The following is a 6,546-nucleotide window of genomic DNA, read 5'->3' on the forward strand; positions in this document are numbered from 1 at the left end:
GACTACTAACTCTTTCAAACTCAGCTTGGTACTCCAATACGGTCGTCCTCTGAACCATCTTGCTTAATGTGGCAGCAAAATCTTCAAATGTCGCTGTCCCAAATCTGCGTGTAATCCTCATATAAAAATCAGCCCATCCGGTAAATCCAACACCACGAATAATCGATCTATACCAATGCAATGCCATTCCTTGGAGGTGGAAGCTTGCCATCTAAACTTCTGCATCTTACGCTGTACCTTGACAATCAAAATATTGTTCAACTTGAAACACCCAATCCATTGGATCACCACCTTGGAATTTTGGAAAGTCGAAGCATTCGGTTCTCCCCCGAATAGCATTGTCGGGTACGTGAAAGATCCTTGGTTCAGTTCTAAACCTTTGTGCATGTTGATCACCTTCTCTAAATCCTCGAGCACATCCATCACCATCTCCATAGGGATCAACCTCACCCTCATAGTGCCAATCCTCCTCATCGACGAAGCGCATCGGTGCCGCACGCCTCTCGGGTTCCACCACCGCCGATCTTGGGTTTTGTAACGGAGGTATGGGATGATGTGAAGGCATAGGTAAGTGGGGATCATTGATACTCATCTGACGCACCTGGACCTGTGGGGTATCGGTTCGATGAGGTCCTACCGTTAGTTCTTAAAACTCCATTCGTCGTCGAGGAGATAACGAACTCAATTGATTCATGATATATTCCTTAAATTCATTGTGATCCTTTTGCATGTTGTCAATTCTATGCAATAATTTTTGGGACATGCCCTTAAGTTCATCCATATTCGAACCCATGGACATTGATTGACTCGGTCCTACCGTGGTCGCTCCAAAGAAATTGACCTCACGGTTAGGGTCATCGTGGATTGAGTTTTCCCTTGTCGGTGTGCTCTCCAAAGGTCTCTTTGTTGATGAGTCCAGATATTACTATCGAGTTGTCTAATTGTGCCTGAGGCTGCACCAGCGAATGTGAGGCCATATCGATATCCACATGTGCAAAAGGAAGTTATCTCCAAGTTGGTAGCCGAGATGTTGAAGCAAAGCCTCATTCAACAAAGTCATAGCTCATACTCATCGCCCATGCTATTGGTGCGAAAAAAGTCGGGATATGGCGTTTTTGTATCCACTATTGGGCACTAAACGCTATTACCATCAAGAACCGGTATCCCATTCTAATTATAGAGGAGTTACTGGACGAGCTTGCAGGGGTGACTATATTCAGCAAGGTTGACTTGAGGGTCGGGTATCATCAAATTAGAGTTCACCCAGCAGATCTGCACAAGACTCCATTTCGGACTCCGGACGGGCATCAAGAACCAGTAACGGTATCCCATTCTAATTATAAAGGACTTACTGGACGAGCTTGCAGGGGCGACTATATTTAGCAAGCTTGACTTGAGAGTCGGGTATCATCAAATTAGAGTTCACTCGGTGAATCTGCACAAGACTGCATTTCAAACTCTGGATGGGCATTACGAGTTCCGGGTGATGCCTTTTGGTCTCACCAATGCTCCAGCTACTTTTCAAGACCTAATGAATGATATATTTCAGCCTCTATTGCGAAGGTATGTTTTGGTATTACGAGAGTGCATCCTATCTTTCAGTAATTTAATACTATGTACTCTGAGACCAATCTCCACATGACTCTACTAGTTATATTAAAAAAAAAAAAACTTAGGCTCTGATACCATTAAATGTCACACCCCATCTAGAGACATGACAAGCCATGTAACCCGAGAAAACAATCCCAAGAGATATGAGGCCAAAGAAAGCAAAATTCATTATAACAAAAATAAAGTCGAAGATTTTAATTATAAAAAAATCTAACTAAAATAATATCTAGATCATTCATAAGGTTCAACAACTATTAATCTAACATGAAAAGAAATTCTAAATAACTAGAACTAATTCATAGACTCCTAATGTGGAGGATTTCTCGAGCTTGATCTCTAAAGTCCAACTTTGAATTAGTCTGATCGGCTCCTGAAAAAAAAAATAGATGTTTAATGAACTCAACGCTCAGCAAGTAATCTCACTCTATCTATGAATATGTCTAATGATAGAAAAATCAACTAGTGATAAATATAATATAGTGCACAAGGGATGATAACTCATATGTAACATTTTTCTCAAAATATATATAAGATTTTTCTTTTCTTCATATTTTTTTTTTCTGAATGCATGAATTATGAATATTGCAATAACTTGCAAATCTAAATAAATCACTCTGAAAACAGAATTTATATCTGTTGAAATTAATATCTTGGATACCCGACAAAACTAATAAAATGTCATATTGTCTCTTTTATTGGGTATTCTAACTCATGGCCACATTGCACTACCTAGTCACCATCAGGATGGCGCCCGAGAATTTTCTAGATAGTCGATCCATCTAGGGCCATAATAGGTACTCTACAGTGCCCTACTAGCTATTCCACTAGCCGTTGAGTAAGATTAGAGTCACCGGGACGAAAATTAGGAATCTTTTCCCTAATCCCGCCAGAGTCACTTGGTAACACACTACAACATATATTCCAAGAATCATTTCCCTGCACTTATCTCTCAAAATGGGTTCCAAATATCTCTTTCACCAGTATAATTTATACTGGCTCAAACCAAATCAAATCATGATTACATAGTTCTAGATTCACACCTTTTATCAAGGATCATTATACATAAGTTAAATAATGCATAGATGTCGATGTATTTTAAATCAAGTAATTTAAAACTCAAACCAAATCAAATCATTGTTACATAGTTCTAGATTCATAACTTTTATCAAGAATTCATTATACATAAGTTAAATAATACATAGATGTCGATGTATTTTAAATCAAGTAATTTAGAACTCGTACAACACTCTAATATCATGTTAACTTTTATATCCTAATTAAATAAAAATAGAATACAGTAAATATAAAAAATCCAATCCGTCTCATTATGAATTTTTTTTCTTTATTAAATAAATTTCTAATTCTTAATCATAAAATTCTAATAGTAAATAAATATTTACATAGACCAATAAAATATAATTATGAATATCTAACGTATCACTGTTTTTTTTATATAACCTAATAAAATATACCTATAGAAGATATCACTAACATTCAAACATCTTTAAACAACAATAAAATAAAATATGAATGAGAAAACTTGCTTATCCAAATAATTTCTGATTTTAAATTTTCTTTAAAAAACACTGTTATCGAGGTTGCCCCTTTTTCTTCTCTTCTATTGGCTTTACTGCTTCTGCTACAGTACTGTAGTACTGTGTGTACTGTAGCAACATACCCTTCTCTCTTCCTTTATTCTGCTTCTTTGCTGCCCCTGAAATCCGCTACAGCCGAAATTCGCACCCATCTCTATAATTCTTTTTTTCTTTTTGGTCTAGTATATATATATAAGAAAATAAGATAATGCGGATTTAGTTACTTATATATATATATATATATATCCTTTTTCTTCCTAATAAGATTCTAATAAGGATAAGAATTATCATCCTTATCATTATTAATGTTTATCTTTATTTATCTATTTTATTTTATTTTCGATTATTACATAGAGAGAACGAGTTTATTTTTTTATTTCATTAGTTACAAAGCAATAATAAGATGTGCTAAGAATCCATTACCTTTTGCCTCCTCTCTCAAAATAAACAAACCTATTAAGTCTAGCTAGAGTGAGCCAGCTCAGGCATATTTAAATTGAGCCTTAGAATAAGTTTAGGCTTGGCTCAGTTTAAACCAAGCCAAGTCTAGCCCAAGCTTCAGTCGAGCCGAGTTGAGCCCAAGCTTCCATTGAGCCGAGTCCAAGCTTCCGTTGAGCCTAGCCGAGCCAGAGTCGCTTGTTTATTTTCTAGACATGTTCTGCATAGTCATCCACCATTTATAAACTTTCAATCATTCTCTCAACCTTGATGTAGATGATCTTCCTTTTCTTTTGCAAGAAAATAAGTTAACAGTAAATAAAAATAAAATAAAAATAAAACAAAGCTACTTAGCACTCCCACCGTATATACCTTTCTTTTTATGCCCTGAAGAAACATTTTCTTTAAGTAGGAGACATAAAGATAACGGACAAGAATTCTTTTCATGGAACCTACTATATGCGAAGAATCTTTTTACAACACGTCTTTCCATATACATGACAAATCCAAAAATGCTACTAAAGTGATCATATGGCCCAACCACTCATATCCGACCTGATTTGGATCGAGCTAAACTCGGCATGGATCCAATTTGGGCCTGTTCCAGCTCGAGCCCGAATTGTTAATGGACAGCATAGTCTAGTTCTTTGCCCGTTTGGCTCGACTCGAAAGTCTACCCATCGGCAAAAGCCCATTTGCAAGCTTGACCCGAACAATTCCAAGTGGTCTCACATCTTTTTATTGAGTTCAATGTCCCATATAGATATGATCATTGGGCGGGCCGGGCCGGGTTCGGGCCGAGCTTTTCGAGTCAATCGGGCTTAAATATTTGTTCACGGCCTGACCCACCAATCACTCGGGCCGGGTCGGGTTCGGGCCAAGCTAGAATAGTCTAGCTCGTTATCGTCCGTCGGCCCGCGAGAGATCGGGCTAGTCGGTCGGGCCGGCCCGGCCCAACCCATATTTTAGCTATTTTTAGAATTTTTTTAATTATTAGCTTATTTTAAAAAAATATTTATATTTCTCCATCTAAAAAAAATTAAAATAAATTAAAATTTTTTAAAGGTGTGCTTAAAATAATGCAAAACGGTATAATACCAAAATGTTTTACTGTATGTAAAATTACTGTAGCAACGGGCAAAGTACTGTAGCATAACGAGCGGGCCTAGTTGTAAGCCAAACGGGTGGGCTTTCGAGCCAGGCCGGGCGGGCAAAGGGCTGGCCCGTGCCGCCCATTGGTAGTTCGGGCTCAGGCCGAGCCCGGTCCAAACCGGGTCCGGACCGGGTCGGGCCGGGCACGAGCGGGCTGGGCCATTTGATCATGTCTAGTCCCATATCTCCTTGGTCCTGCTGTCCTGCACATTATAGCAAAACATGCAAATTGCCTTTCCTTCTAATCACGCCCATCAAATTACTATAGCTCTATACTAAACCAAATGCTGCAAAGATTTCTCTATCTATCTACACATTCATATGCCTTTTTTTTCACCAGAAAAAATATAAAGGAAATAAAAAACAGGTGTTCGGTTAGTTTAGCTATATTTGATATAGAATGCGATAGTTCACGAACTAGAATCCAGATTGAGACATATCTCTTTCTAACAATTTTTCAAGAATTTGTCTGCCATTTTGTCGGTCTACTTTAAAAATTCCTTTGAAGATAGACTAAGAGAGAGAGAGAGTGTGTGTTAAAATAAAGCACACTAGTCAGAATAAGAGAAAAAGGGATTACACTATTTCTTTTTTTAATTATTGTCATAGTCATAATTACATCTTATATATAGCTATATGGAAAACTGAAACAAGGAAAAAACATCTGTAGTATCAATTACACTATGCAAGGAAAGAGAATATTGTCTGCTATGTTAGTAAATCATAATCTTGACCAAATGATAATTTTCATATGATGATCTATCAATCCAATCTTCAAGATATTAGAATCAATCTTAATACTCCCCCTCAAGTTGGCGCATGGAGATCCGTAATGCCCAACTTGTGTGCAAAATGATGAAATGAATCACATCCGAGAGCCTTCGTAAAAATGTCGACCAGTTGAGTTGAGGAAGGAGTATGAGAAACAGCAATAAGCTTAGAAATAATTTTTTCTCGAACAACATGACAATCAATTTCAATATGTTTTGTCCGTTCATGGAACATAGGATTGTGAGCAATATGTAGTGCCGCTTTATTATCACAGTAAAGAAGCATTCTTTGAGGATGGGGCACTGCTAGATCCTTGAGAAGAGTTTTAAGCCAAACTAGCTCACAAGTAGTAGAGGCCATAGCTCGATATTCAGCCTCGGCAGAAGAACGAGAACCCGTAGATTGCTTCTTCGTTCGCCATGAAATTGGGCTATCACCAAGTTTAATAAAGAAACCTGTGGTGGATCTGCGAGTAATTGGACAACTAGCCCAATCGGAATCTGAGTAGGCTGAGACATGAAAATTGCATTTGGATGAAAAGAGAATGCCTTGACCTGGAGAAGACTTAATATAATGCAGAATACGTACAGCAGCATTATAATGAGGTTGGCTTGGTTGATTCATAAATTGACTAAGGATGTTGACGGAGTAAACTATGTCTGGCCGTGTAATGGTGAGGTAGATAAGACGACCAACTAGTCGACGATATATGCTAGGATCAGAAAGTAGAGCACCATCACAGTTATTGAGCTTCAAATTTTGTTCCATAGGAAAGGATGCTGGCCGAGTACCAAGATGACCACTATATTATAGAATATCTAAAGCATATTTACGTTGGTTGATGAAAATTCCAGATTTGGCACGAGCAACTTCGAGACCAAGAAAATATTTCATTTGACCAAGATCCTTGATTTTGAATTTTTGAGCAAGCACACCCTTGAGACGATTAATAGCCGTAATATCATTGCCCGCCAATAGT

The sequence above is a fragment of the Typha angustifolia genome, chromosome 8, assembly GCF_048772165.1.
Source record: "Typha angustifolia cultivar Huaian chromosome 8, ASM4877216v1, whole genome shotgun sequence".
NCBI lineage: Eukaryota > Viridiplantae > Streptophyta > Magnoliopsida > Poales > Typhaceae > Typha > Typha angustifolia.